At 40.8% G+C, this 12,500-nt stretch overlaps 19 non-coding genes across 19 annotated transcripts; all 19 read left to right on the plus strand.

Moving 5' to 3' along the window:
* The first annotated feature begins 646 nt into the window (after positions 1 to 646).
* Positions 647 to 718, plus strand: trnap-ugg (transfer RNA proline (anticodon UGG)). The gene has a single exon. It is a non-coding gene; the product is annotated as a tRNA-Pro (tRNA).
* Positions 719 to 993: 275 nt separating this feature from the next.
* On the plus strand, positions 994 to 1,065 carry trnap-cgg (transfer RNA proline (anticodon CGG)). Its single transcript has one exon. It is a non-coding gene; the product is annotated as a tRNA-Pro (tRNA).
* Positions 1,066 to 1,340: 275 nt separating this feature from the next.
* On the plus strand, positions 1,341 to 1,412 carry trnap-ugg (transfer RNA proline (anticodon UGG)). Its single transcript has one exon. It is a non-coding gene; the product is annotated as a tRNA-Pro (tRNA).
* A 366-nt stretch (positions 1,413 to 1,778) lies between these two features.
* trnap-ugg (transfer RNA proline (anticodon UGG)) lies at positions 1,779 to 1,850 on the plus strand. The gene has a single exon. It is a non-coding gene; the product is annotated as a tRNA-Pro (tRNA).
* A 275-nt stretch (positions 1,851 to 2,125) lies between these two features.
* Positions 2,126 to 2,197, plus strand: trnap-cgg (transfer RNA proline (anticodon CGG)). The gene has a single exon. It is a non-coding gene; the product is annotated as a tRNA-Pro (tRNA).
* Positions 2,198 to 2,799: 602 nt separating this feature from the next.
* Positions 2,800 to 2,871, plus strand: trnap-ugg (transfer RNA proline (anticodon UGG)). Its single transcript has one exon. It is a non-coding gene; the product is annotated as a tRNA-Pro (tRNA).
* Positions 2,872 to 3,387: 516 nt separating this feature from the next.
* On the plus strand, positions 3,388 to 3,459 carry trnap-cgg (transfer RNA proline (anticodon CGG)). The gene has a single exon. It is a non-coding gene; the product is annotated as a tRNA-Pro (tRNA).
* Positions 3,460 to 3,734: 275 nt separating this feature from the next.
* trnap-ugg (transfer RNA proline (anticodon UGG)) lies at positions 3,735 to 3,806 on the plus strand. The gene has a single exon. It is a non-coding gene; the product is annotated as a tRNA-Pro (tRNA).
* Positions 3,807 to 4,499: 693 nt separating this feature from the next.
* On the plus strand, positions 4,500 to 4,571 carry trnap-ugg (transfer RNA proline (anticodon UGG)). The gene has a single exon. It is a non-coding gene; the product is annotated as a tRNA-Pro (tRNA).
* A 275-nt stretch (positions 4,572 to 4,846) lies between these two features.
* Positions 4,847 to 4,918, plus strand: trnap-cgg (transfer RNA proline (anticodon CGG)). The gene has a single exon. It is a non-coding gene; the product is annotated as a tRNA-Pro (tRNA).
* Positions 4,919 to 6,540: 1,622 nt separating this feature from the next.
* trnap-agg (transfer RNA proline (anticodon AGG)) lies at positions 6,541 to 6,612 on the plus strand. Its single transcript has one exon. It is a non-coding gene; the product is annotated as a tRNA-Pro (tRNA).
* A 275-nt stretch (positions 6,613 to 6,887) lies between these two features.
* On the plus strand, positions 6,888 to 6,959 carry trnap-agg (transfer RNA proline (anticodon AGG)). Its single transcript has one exon. It is a non-coding gene; the product is annotated as a tRNA-Pro (tRNA).
* A 361-nt stretch (positions 6,960 to 7,320) lies between these two features.
* Positions 7,321 to 7,392, plus strand: trnap-agg (transfer RNA proline (anticodon AGG)). The gene has a single exon. It is a non-coding gene; the product is annotated as a tRNA-Pro (tRNA).
* A 1,276-nt stretch (positions 7,393 to 8,668) lies between these two features.
* Positions 8,669 to 8,740, plus strand: trnap-ugg (transfer RNA proline (anticodon UGG)). The gene has a single exon. It is a non-coding gene; the product is annotated as a tRNA-Pro (tRNA).
* A 516-nt stretch (positions 8,741 to 9,256) lies between these two features.
* trnap-cgg (transfer RNA proline (anticodon CGG)) lies at positions 9,257 to 9,328 on the plus strand. The gene has a single exon. It is a non-coding gene; the product is annotated as a tRNA-Pro (tRNA).
* A 275-nt stretch (positions 9,329 to 9,603) lies between these two features.
* trnap-ugg (transfer RNA proline (anticodon UGG)) lies at positions 9,604 to 9,675 on the plus strand. Its single transcript has one exon. It is a non-coding gene; the product is annotated as a tRNA-Pro (tRNA).
* A 685-nt stretch (positions 9,676 to 10,360) lies between these two features.
* On the plus strand, positions 10,361 to 10,432 carry trnap-ugg (transfer RNA proline (anticodon UGG)). Its single transcript has one exon. It is a non-coding gene; the product is annotated as a tRNA-Pro (tRNA).
* A 275-nt stretch (positions 10,433 to 10,707) lies between these two features.
* On the plus strand, positions 10,708 to 10,779 carry trnap-cgg (transfer RNA proline (anticodon CGG)). The gene has a single exon. It is a non-coding gene; the product is annotated as a tRNA-Pro (tRNA).
* Positions 10,780 to 12,401: 1,622 nt separating this feature from the next.
* trnap-agg (transfer RNA proline (anticodon AGG)) lies at positions 12,402 to 12,473 on the plus strand. Its single transcript has one exon. It is a non-coding gene; the product is annotated as a tRNA-Pro (tRNA).
* Positions 12,474 to 12,500: the final 27 nt, after the last annotated feature.

The raw sequence follows: 12,500 nt of genomic DNA on the forward strand, positions 1-12,500 counted from the left end.
CTAAACATTACTTGGTTTATCTAGGACTAGAATTGGGTGAAATTCTCTCAATCAATGTAGACCCCAATGGTTATCTCTAAAAAGAGACTGACAGAAAAATATAAAATCAATCAAACTAAGTCAACCTGTTTAGAGATATACAATGCAAATATCAATGTTCAGCGTTTAATGTTGCCGACATTGTGAGCAGGAGACTTTGGGTATAGTATAACCTTTTTAGTGATTGTACAGAAATTAAAGGCCAGGATGTCTTACCCCAACTTGGTCAACATCCAACAGCGATTGCCAAACTCGATGCTTTCGTAAAGGTTCCTTTCACGTGGACTCTCCATCTTAGCTATACTTAATTGACCTAGGACTAGAATTGGGCTACATTCAATAGTTAAATGTAGACTCCCCAATGGTTATCTGAAAGGAGAGTTACATAAAAATCTCAACCATTTAGTCAGCCTTTTTAGAGATAAACAATGGAGAGATCAATATAGAGGGTTTAATGTTGACAACATTGTGAGCAGGATACTATAGGTATAGTATACCTATTTTAGTGATTGTACAGAAATAAAAGGCCAGGATGTCTTACTCCAACTTGGTCAACATCCAACAGCGATTGCCGAACTCGATTTTTTCGGAAAGGTTTAGTTTGCGTGGCTCGTTGGTCTAGGGGTTTGATTCTTGCTTTGGGTGCGAGAGGTCCCGGGTTCAAATCCCGGACGAGCCCTTTGCCACATAGACTCCAAACAGTACCTGAAGGTGGACTGTCCATCTAAGCTATGCTTAATTGATCTTATACTAGAATTGGCTGAATATCTATCGATCAATGTAGACTCCCCAATGGTTATTTCTAAAAAGAGACTGGGTACAGTTTACCTATTTTATAGTATACCTTTTTTAGTGATTGTACAGAAATGAAAAGCCAGGATGTCTTACTCCAACTTTGTCAACATCCAACAGCGATTGCCGAACTCGATTTTTTGGGTAAGGTTTTGTTTACGTGGCTCGTTGGTCTAGGGGTATGATTCTCGCTTCGGGTGCGAGAGGTCCCGGGTTCAAATCCCGGACGAGCCCTTTGCCACATAGACTCCAAACTGTACCTGAAGGTGGACTGTCCATCTAAGCTTTGCTTAATTGATCTTGGACTAGAATTGGCTGAATATCTATCGATCAATGTAGACTCCCCAATGGTAATTTCTAAAAAGAGACTGGGTACAGTTTACCTATTTTATAGTATACCTTTTTTAGTGATTGTACAGAAATGAAAGGCCAGGATGTCTTACTCCAACTTGGTCAACATCCAACAGCTTTTGTCGAACTCGATTTTTTCGGAAAGGTTTAGTTTGCGTGGCTCGTTGGTCTAGGGGTATGATTCTCGCTTTGGGTGCGAGAGGTCCCGGGTTCAAATCCCGGACGAGCCCTTTGCCACATAGGCTCCAAACTGTACCTGAAGATGGACTGTCCATCTAAACATTACTTGATTTATCTAGGACTAGAATTGGGTGAAATACTCTCAATCAATGTAGACCCCAATGGTTATCTCTAAAAAGAGACTGACAGAAAAATATAAAATCAATCAAACTAAGTCAACCTGTTTAGAGATATACAATGCAAATATCAATGTTCAGCGTTTAATGTTGCCGACATTGTGAGCAGGATACTATAGGTATAGTATACCTATTTTAGTGATTGTACAGAAATAAAAGGCCAGGATGTCTTACTCCAACTTGGTCAACATCCAACAGCTTTTGTCGAACTCGATTTTTTCGGAAAGGTTTAGTTTGCGTGGCTCGTTGGTCTAGGGGTTTGATTCTTGCTTTGGGTGCGAGAGGTCCCGGGTTCAAATCCCGGACGAGCCCTTTGCCACATAGACTCCAAACAGTACCTGAAGGTGGACTGTCCATCTAAGCTATGCTTAATTGATCTTATACTAGAATTGGCTGAATATCTATCGATCAATGTAGACTCCCCAATGGTTATTTCTAAAAAGAGACTGGGTACAGTTTACCTATTTTATAGTATACCTTTTTTAGTGATTGTACAGAAATGAAAAGCCAGGATGTCTTACTCCAACTTTGTCAACATCCAACAGCGATTGCCGAACTCGATTTTTTGGGTAAGGTTTTGTTTACGTGGCTCGTTGGTCTAGGGGTATGATTCTCGCTTCGGGTGCGAGAGGTCCCGGGTTCAAATCCCGGACGAGCCCTTTGCCACATAGACTCCAAACTGTACCTGAAGGTGGACTGTCCATCTAAGCTATACTTAATTGATCTTGGACTAGAATTGGCAGAATATCTATCGATCACTGTAGACTCCCCAATGGTTATCTCTAAAAAGAGACTGGGTACAGTATACCTATCTTATAGTATACCTTTTTTAGTGATTGTGCAGAAATGAAAGGCCAGGATGTCTTACTCCAACTTGGTCAACATCCAACAGCGATTGCCAAACTCGATGCTTTCGTAAAGGTTCCTTTCACGTGGACTCTCCATCTTAGATATACTTAATTGACCTAGGACTAGAATTGGGCTACATTCAATAGTTAAATGTAGACTCCCCAATGGTTATCTGAAAGGAGAGTTACTTAAAAATCTCAACCAAATTTAGTCAGCCTTTTTACAGATAAACAGTGGAGAGATCACTATAGAGGGTTTAATGTTGACAACATTGTGAGCAGGATACTATAGGTATAGTATACCTATTTTAGTGATTGTACAGAAATGAAAGGCCAGGATGTCTTACTCCAACTTGGTCAACATCCAACAGCGTTTGCCGAACTCGATTTTTTCGGAAAGGTTTAGTTTGTGTGGCTCGTTGGTCTAGGGGTATGATTCTTGCTTTGGGTGCGAGAGGTCCCGGGTTCAAATCCCGGACGAGCCCTTTGCCACATAGACTCCAAACTGTACCTAAAGGTGGACTGTCCATCTAAGCTATACTTAATTGATCTTGGACTAGAATTGGCTGAATATCTATCGATCAATGTAGACTCCCCAATGGTTATCTCTAAAAAGAGACTGGGTACAGTATACCTATCTTATAGTATACCTTTTTTAGTGATTGTACAGAAATGAAAGGCCAGGATGTCTTACTCCAACTTGGTCAACATCCAACAGCGATTGCCAAACTCGATGCTTTCGTAAAGGTTCCTTTCACGTGGACTCTCCATCTTAGCTATACTTAATTGACCTAGGACTAGAATTGGGCGACATTCAATAGTTAAATGTAGACTCCCCAATGGTTATTTCTAAAAAGAGACTGGGTACAGTTTACCTATTTTATAGTATACCTTTTTTAGTGATTGTACAGAAATGAAAAGCCAGGATGTCTTACTCCAACTTTGTCAACATCCAACAGCGATTGCCGAACTCGATTTTTTGGGTAAGGTTTTGTTTACGTGGCTCGTTGGTCTAGGGGTATGATTCTCGCTTCGGGTGCGAGAGGTCCCGGGTTCAAATTCCGGACGAGCCCTTTGCCACATAGACTCCAAACTGTACCTGAAGGTGGACTGTCCATCTAAGCTATGCTTAATTGATCTTGGACTAGAATTGGCTGAATATCTATCGATCAATGTAGACTCCCCAATGGTAATTTCTAAAAAGAGACTGGGTACAGTTTACCTATTTTATAGTATACCTTTTTTAGTGATTGTACAGAAATGAAAGGCCAGGATGTCTTACTCCAACTTGGTCAACATCCAACAGCTTTTGTCGAACTCGATTTTTTCGGAAAGGTTTAGTTTGCGTGGCTCGTTGGTCTAGGGGTATGATTCTCGCTTTGGGTGCGAGAGGTCCCGGGTTCAAATCCCGGACGAGCCCTTTGCCACATAGGCTCCAAACTGTACCTGAAGATGGACTGTCCATCTAAACATTACTTGATTTATCTAGGACTAGAATTGGGTGAAATTCTCTCAATCAATGTAGACCCCAATGGTTATCTCTAAAAAGAGACTGACAGAAAAATATAAAATCAATCAAACTAAGTCAACCTGTTTAGAGATATACAATGCAAATATCAATGTTCAGCGTTTAATGTTGCCGACATTGTGAGCAGGAGACTTTGGGTATAGTATAACCTTTTTAGTGATTGTACAGAAATTAAAGGCCAGGATGTCTTACCCCAACTTGGTCAACATCCAACAGCGATTGCCAAACTCGATGCTTTCGTAAAGGTTCCTTTCACGTGGACTCTCCATCTTAGTTATACTTAATTGACCTAGGACTAGAATTGGGCTACATTCAATAGTTAAATGTAGACTCCCCAATGGTTATCTGAAAGGAGAGTTACATAAAAATCTCAACCAAATTTAGTCAGCCTTTTTAGAGATAAACAATGGAGAGATCAATATAGAGGGTTTAATGTTGACAACATTGTGAGCAGGATACTATAGGTATAGTATACCTATTTTAGTGATTGTACAGAAATAAAAGGCCAGGATGTCTTACTCCAACTTGGTCAACATCCAACAGCGATTGCCGAACTCGATTTTTTCGGAAAGGTTTAGTTTGCGTGGCTCGTTGGTCTAGGGGTATGATTCTCGCTTTGGGTGCGAGAGGTCCCGGGTTCAAATCCCGGACGAGCCCTTTGCCACATAGACTCCAAACAGTACCTGAAGGTGGACTGTCCATCTAAGCTATGCTTAATTGATCTTATACTAGAATTGGCTGAATATCTATCGATCAATGTAGACTCCCCAATGGTTATTTCTAAAAAGAGACTGGGTACAGTTTACCTATTTTATAGTATACCTTTTTTAGTGATTGTACAGAAATGAAAAGCCAGGATGTCTTACTCCAACTTTGTCAACATCCAACAGCGATTGCCGAACTCGATTTTTTGGGTAAGGTTTTGTTTACGTGGCTCGTTGGTCTAGGGGTATGATTCTCGCTTCGGGTGCGAGAGGTCCCGGGTTCAAATCCCGGACGAGCCCTTTGCCACATAGACTCCAAACTGTACCTGAAGGTGGACTGTCCATCTAAGCTATACTTAATTGATCTTGGACTAGAATTGGCTGAATATCTATCGATCAATGTAGACTCCCCAATGGTTATCTCTAAAAAGAGACTGGGTACAGTATACCTATCTTATAGTATACCTTTTTTAGTGATTGTACAGAAATTAAAGGCCAGGATGTCTTACCCCAACTTGGTCAACATCCAACAGCGATTGCCTAACTCGATGCTTTCGTAAAGGTTCCTTTCACATGGACTCTCCATCTTGGCTATACTTAATTTACCTAGGACTAGAATTGGGCTACATTCAATAGTTAAATGTAGACTCCCCAATGGTTATCTGAAAGGAGAGTTACATAAAAATCTCAACCAAATTTAGTCAGTCTTTTTAGAGATAAACAATGGAGAGATCAATATAGAGGGTTTAATGTTGACAACATTGTGAGCAGGATACTATAGGTATAGTATACCTATTTTAGTGATTGTACAGAAATGAAAGTCCAGGATGTCTTACTCCAACTTGGTCAAAATCCAACAGCGTTTGCCGAACTCGATTTTTTCGGACAGGTTTAGTTTGTGTGGCTCGTTGGTCTAGGGGTATGATTCTCGCTTTGGTTGCGAGATGTCCCGGGTTCAAATCCCGGACGACCCCTTTGCCACATAGACTCCAAACTGTACCTGAAGGTGGACTGTCCATCTAAGCTATACTTAATTGATCTTGGACTAGAATTGGCTGAATATCTATCGATCAATGTAGACTCCCCAATGGTTATCTCTAAAAAGAGACTGGGTACAGTATACCTATCTTATAGTATACCTTTTTTAGTGATTGTGCAGAAATGAAAGGCCAGGATGTCTTACTCCAACTTGGTCAACATCCAACAGCGATTGCCAAACTCGATGCTTTCGTAAAGGTTCCTTTCACGTGGACTCTCCATCTTAGTTATACTTAATTGACCTAGGACTAGAATTGGGCTACATTCAATAGTTAAATGTAGACTCCCCAATGGTTATCTGAAAGGAGAGTTACTTAAAAATCTCAACCAAATTTAGTCAGCCTTTTTAGAGATAAACAGTGGAGAGATCAATATAGAGGGTTTAATGTTGACAACATTGTGAGCAGGATACTATAGGTATAGTATACCTATTTTAGTGATTGTACAGAAATGAAAGGCCAGGATGTCTTACTCCAACTTGGTCAACATCCAACAGCGTTTGCCGAACTCGATTTTTTCGGAAAGGTTTAGTTTGTGTGGCTCGTTGGTCTAGGGGTATGATTTCGCTTTGGGTGCGAGAGGTCCAGGGTTCAAATCCAGGACGAGCCCTTTGCCACATAGACTCCAAACTGTACCTAAAGGTGGACTGTCCATCTAAGCTATACTTAATTGATTTAGGACTAGAATTGGCTGAACATCTATCGATCAATGTAGACTCCCCAATGGTTATCTCTTAAAAGAGACTGAGTACAGTATACCTATTTTATAGTATACCTTTTTTAGTGATTGTACAGAAATGAAAGGCCAGGATGTCTCACTCCAACTTGGTCAACATCCAACAGCGATTGCCCAACTCGATTTTTTGGGTAAGGTTTTCTATACGTGGCTCGTTGGTCTAGGGGTATGATTCTCGCTTAGGGTGCGAGAGGTCCCGGGTTCAAATCCCGGATGAGCCCTTTGCCACATAGACTCCAAACTGTACCTGAAGGTGGACTGTCCATCTAAGCTATACTTAATTGATCTTGGACTAGAATTTGCTGAATATCTATAGATCAATGTAGACTGCCCAATTGTTATCTCTAAAAAGAGACTGGGTACAGTATAGCTATCTTATAGTATACCTTTTTTAGTGATTGTACAGAAATGAAAGGCCAGGATGTCTTACTTCAACTTGGTCAACATCCAACAGCGATTGCCGAACTCGATTTTTTCAGTAAGGTTTTGTTTACGTGGCTCGTTGGTCTAGGGGTATGATTCTCGCTTAGGGTGCGAGAGGTCCCGGGTTCAAATCCCGGAAGAGCCCTTTGCCACATAGACTCCAAACTGTACCTGAATATGGACTATCCATCTAAGCTATACTTAATTGATCTAGGACAAGAATTGGCTGAACATCTATTGATCAATGTAGACCCCAATGGTTATCTCTAAAAAGAGACTGACAGAAAAATTTAAAATCAAACTAAGTCAACCTGTTTAGAGATATACAATGCAAATATCAATGTACAGCGTTTAATGTTGCCAACATTGTGAGCAAGAGACTTTGGGTATAGTATAACCTTTTTAGTGATTGTACAGAAATGAAAGGCCAGGATGTCTTGCTCCAACTTGGTCAACATCCAACAGCGTTTGGGAACTCGATTTTTTCGGAAAGGTTTAGTTTGTGTGGCTCGTTGGTCTAGGGGTATGATTCTCGCTTAGGGTGCGAGAGGTCCCGGGTTCAAATCCCGGACGAGCCCTTTGCCACATAGGCTCCAAACTGTACCTGAAGGTGGACTGTCCATCTAAGCTATACTTAATTGATCTTGGACTAGAATTGGCTGAATATCTATCGATCAATGTAGACTCCCCAATGGTTATCTCTAAAAAGAGACTGGGTACAGTATACCTATCTTATAGTATACCTTTTTTAGTGATTGTACAGAAATTAAAGGCCAGGATGTCTTACCCCAACTTGGTCAACATCCAACAGCGATTGCCTAACTCGATGCTTTCGTAAAGGTTCCTTTCACATGGACTCTCCATCTTGGCTATACTTAATTTACCTAGGACTAGAATTGGGCTACATTCAATAGTTAAATGTAGACTCCCCAATGGTTATCTGAAAGGAGAGTTACATAAAAATCTCAACCAAATTTAGTCAGTCTTTTTAGAGATAAACAATGGAGAGATCAATATAGAGGGTTTAATGTTGACAACATTGTGAGCAGGATACTATAGGTATAGTATACCTATTTTAGTGATTGTACAGAAATGAAAGTCCAGGATGTCTTACTCCAACTTGGTCAAAATCCAACAGCGTTTGCCGAACTCGATTTTTTCGGACAGGTTTAGTTTGTGTGGCTCGTTGGTCTAGGGGTATGATTCTCGCTTTGGTTGCGAGATGTCCCGGGTTCAAATCCCGGACGACCCCTTTGCCACATAGACTCCAAACTGTACCTGAAGGTGGACTGTCCATCTAAGCTATACTTAATTGATCTTGGACTAGAATTGGCTGAATATCTATCGATCAATGTAGACTCCCCAATGGTTATCTCTAAAAAGAGACTGGGTACAGTATACCTATCTTATAGTATACCTTTTTTAGTGATTGTGCAGAAATGAAAGGCCAGGATGTCTTACTCCAACTTGGTCAACATCCAACAGCGATTGCCAAACTCGATGCTTTCGTAAAGGTTCCTTTCACGTGGACTCTCCATCTTAGATATACTTAATTGACCTAGGACTAGAATTGGGCTACATTCAATAGTTAAATGTAGACTCCCCAATGGTTATCTGAAAGGAGAGTTACTTAAAAATCTCAACCAAATTTAGTCAGCCTTTTTAGAGATAAACAGTGGAGAGATCAATATAGAGGGTTTAATGTTGACAACATTGTGAGCAGGATACTATAGCTATAGTATACCTATTTTAGTGATTGTACAGAAATGAAAGGCCAGGATGTCTTACTCCAACTTGGTCAACATCCAACAGCGTTTGCCGAACTCGATTTTTTCGGAAAGGTTTAGTTTGTGTGGCTCGTTGGTCTAGGGGTATGATTCTTGCTTTGGGTGCGAGAGGTCCCGGGTTCAAATCCCGGACGAGCCCTTTGCCACATAGACTCCAAACTGTACCTAAAGGTGGACTGTCCATCTAAGCTATACTTAATTGATCTTGGACTAGAATTGGCTGAATATCTATCGATCAATGTAGACTCCCCAATGGTTATCTCTAAAAAGAGACTGGGTACAGTATACCTATCTTATAGTATACCTTTTTTAGTGATTGTACAGAAATGAAAGGCCAGGATGTCTTACTCCAACTTGGTCAACATCCAACAGCGATTGCCAAACTCGATGCTTTCGTAAAGGTTCCTTTCACGTGGACTCTCCATCTTAGCTATACTTAATTGACCTAGGACTAGAATTGGGCGACATTCAATAGTTAAATGTAGACTCCCCAATGGTTATTTCTAAAAAGAGACTGGGTACAGTTTACCTATTTTATAGTATACCTTTTTTAGTGATTGTACAGAAATGAAAAGCCAGGATGTCTTACTCCAACTTTGTCAACATCCAACAGCGATTGCCGAACTCGATTTTTTGGGTAAGGTTTTGTTTACGTGGCTCGTTGGTCTAGGGGTATGATTCTCGCTTCGGGTGCGAGAGGTCCCGGGTTCAAATTCCGGACGAGCCCTTTGCCACATAGACTCCAAACTGTACCTGAAGGTGGACTGTCCATCTAAGCTATGCTTAATTGATCTTGGACTAGAATTGGCTGAATATCTATCGATCAATGTAGACTCCCCAATGGTAATTTCTAAAAAGAGACTGGGTACAGTTTACCTATTTTATAGTATACCTTTTTTAGTGATTGTACAGAAATGAAAGGCCAGGATGTCTTACTCCAACTTGGTCAACATCCAACAGCTTTTGTCGAACTCGATTTTTTCGGAAAGGTTTAGTTTGCGTGGCTCGTTGGTCTAGGGGTATGATTCTCGCTTTGGGTGCGAGAGGTCCCGGGTTCAAATCCCGGACGAGCCCTTTGCCACATAGGCTCCAAACTGTACCTGAAGATGGACTGTCCATCTAAACATTACTTGATTTATCTAGGACTAGAATTGGGTGAAATTCTCTCAATCAATGTAGACCCCAATGGTTATCTCTAAAAAGAGACTGATATAAAATCAATCAAACTAAGTCAACCTGTTTAGAGATATACAATGCAAATATCAATGTTCAGCGTTTAATGTTGCCGACATTGTGAGCAGGAGACTTTGGGTATAGTATAACCTTTTTAGTGATTGTACAGAAATTAAAGGCCAGGATGTCTTACCCCAACTTGGTCAACATCCAACAGCGATTGCCAAACTCGATGCTTTCGTAAAGGTTCCTTTCACGTGGACTCTCCATCTTAGTTATACTTAATTGACCTAGGACTAGAATTGGGCTACATTCAATAGTTAAATGTAGACTCCCCAATGGTTATCTGAAAGGAGAGTTACATAAAAATCTCAACCAAATTTAGTCAGCCTTTTTAGAGATAAACAATGGAGAGATCAATATAGAGGGTTTAATGTTGACAACATTGTGAGCAGGATACTATAGGTATAGTATACCTATTTTAGTGATTGTACAGAAATAAAAGGCCAGGATGTCTTACTCCAACTTGGTCAACATCCAACAGCGATTGCCGAACTCGATTTTTTCGGAAAGGTTTAGTTTGCGTGGCTCGTTGGTCTAGGGGTATGATTCTCGCTTTGGGTGCGAGAGGTCCCGGGTTCAAATCCCGGACGAGCCCTTTGCCACATAGACTCCAAACAGTACCTGAAGGTGGACTGTCCATCTAAGCTATGCTTAATTGATCTTATACTAGAATTGGCTGAATATCTATCGATCAATGTAGACTCCCCAATGGTTATTTCTAAAAAGAGACTGGGTACAGTTTACCTATTTTATAGTATACCTTTTTTAGTGATTGTACAGAAATGAAAAGCCAGGATGTCTTACTCCAACTTTGTCAACATCCAACAGCGATTGCCGAACTCGATTTTTTGGGTAAGGTTTTGTTTACGTGGCTCGTTGGTCTAGGGGTATGATTCTCGCTTCGGGTGCGAGAGGTCCCGGGTTCAAATCCCGGACGAGCCCTTTGCCACATAGACTCCAAACTGTACCTGAAGGTGGACTGTCCATCTAAGCTATACTTAATTGATTTTGGACTAGAATTGGCTGAATATCTATCGATCAATGTAGACTCCCCAATGGTTATCTCTAAAAAGAGACTGGGTACAGTATACCTATCTTATAGTATACCTTTTTTAGTGATTGTACAGAAATTAAAGGCCAGGATGTCTTACCCCAACTTGGTCAACATCCAACAGCGATTGCCTAACTCGATGCTTTCGTAAAGGTTCCTTTCACATGGACTCTCCATCTTGGCTATACTTAATTTACCTAGGACTAGAATTGGGCTACATTCAATAGTTAAATGTAGACTCCCCAATGGTTATCTGAAAGGAGAGTTACATAAAAATCTCAACCAAATTTAGTCAGTCTTTTTAGAGATAAACAATGGAGAGATCAATATAGAGGGTTTAATGTTGACAACATTGTGAGCAGGATACTATAGGTATAGTATACCTATTTTAGTGATTGTACAGAAATGAAAGTCCAGGATGTCTTACTCCAACTTGGTCAAAATCCAACAGCGTTTGCCGAACTCGATTTTTTCGGACAGGTTTAGTTTGTGTGGCTCGTTGGTCTAGGGGTATGATTCTCGCTTTGGTTGCGAGATGTCCCGGGTTCAAATCCCGGACGACCCCTTTGCCACATAGACTCCAAACTGTACCTGAAGGTGGACTGTCCATCTAAGCTATACTTAATTGATCTTGGACTAGAATTGGCTGAATATCTATCGATCAATGTAGACTCCCCAATGGTTATCTCTAAAAAGAGACTGGGTACAGTATACCTATCTTATAGTATACCTTTTTTAGTGATTGTGCAGAAATGAAAGGCCAGGATGTCTTACTCCAACTTGGTCAACATCCAACAGCGATTGCCAAACTCGATGCTTTCGTAAAGGTTCCTTTCACGTGGACTCTCCATCTTAGATATACTTAATTGACCTAGGACTAGAATTGGGCTACATTCAATAGTTAAATGTAGACTCCCCAATGGTTATCTGAAAGGAGAGTTACTTAAAAATCTCAACCAAATTTAGTCAGCCTTTTTAGAGATAAACAGTGGAGAGATCAATATAGAGGGTTTAATGTTGACAACATTGTGAGCAGGATACTATAGGTATAGTATACCTATTTTAGTGATTGTACAGAAATGAAAGGCCAGGATGTCTTACTCCAACTTGGTCAACATCCAACAGCGTTTGCCGAACTCGATTTTTTTGGAAAGGTTTAGTTTGTGTGGCTCGTTGGTCTAGGGGTATGATTTCGCTTTGGGTGCGAGAGGTCCAGGGTTCAAATCCAGGACGAGCCCTTTGCCACATAGACTCCAAACTGTACCTAAAGGTGGACTGTCCATCTAAGCTATACTTAATTGATTTAGGACTAGAATTGGCTGAACATCTATCGATCAATGTAGACTCCCCAATGGTTATCTCTTAAAAGAGACTGAGTACAGTATACCTATTTTATAGTATACCTTTTTTAGTGATTGTACAGAAATGAAAGGCCAGGATGTCTCACTCCAACTTGGTCAACATCCAACAGCGATTGCCCAACTCGATTTTTTGGGTAAGGTTTTCTATACGTGGCTCGTTGGTCTAGGGGTATGATTCTCGCTTAGGGTGCGAGAGGTCCCGGGTTCAAATCCCGGATGAGCCCTTTGCCACATAGACTCCAAACTGTACC

Source organism: Limanda limanda, chromosome 16 (assembly GCF_963576545.1).
Source record: "Limanda limanda chromosome 16, fLimLim1.1, whole genome shotgun sequence".
NCBI lineage: Eukaryota > Metazoa > Chordata > Actinopteri > Pleuronectiformes > Pleuronectidae > Limanda > Limanda limanda.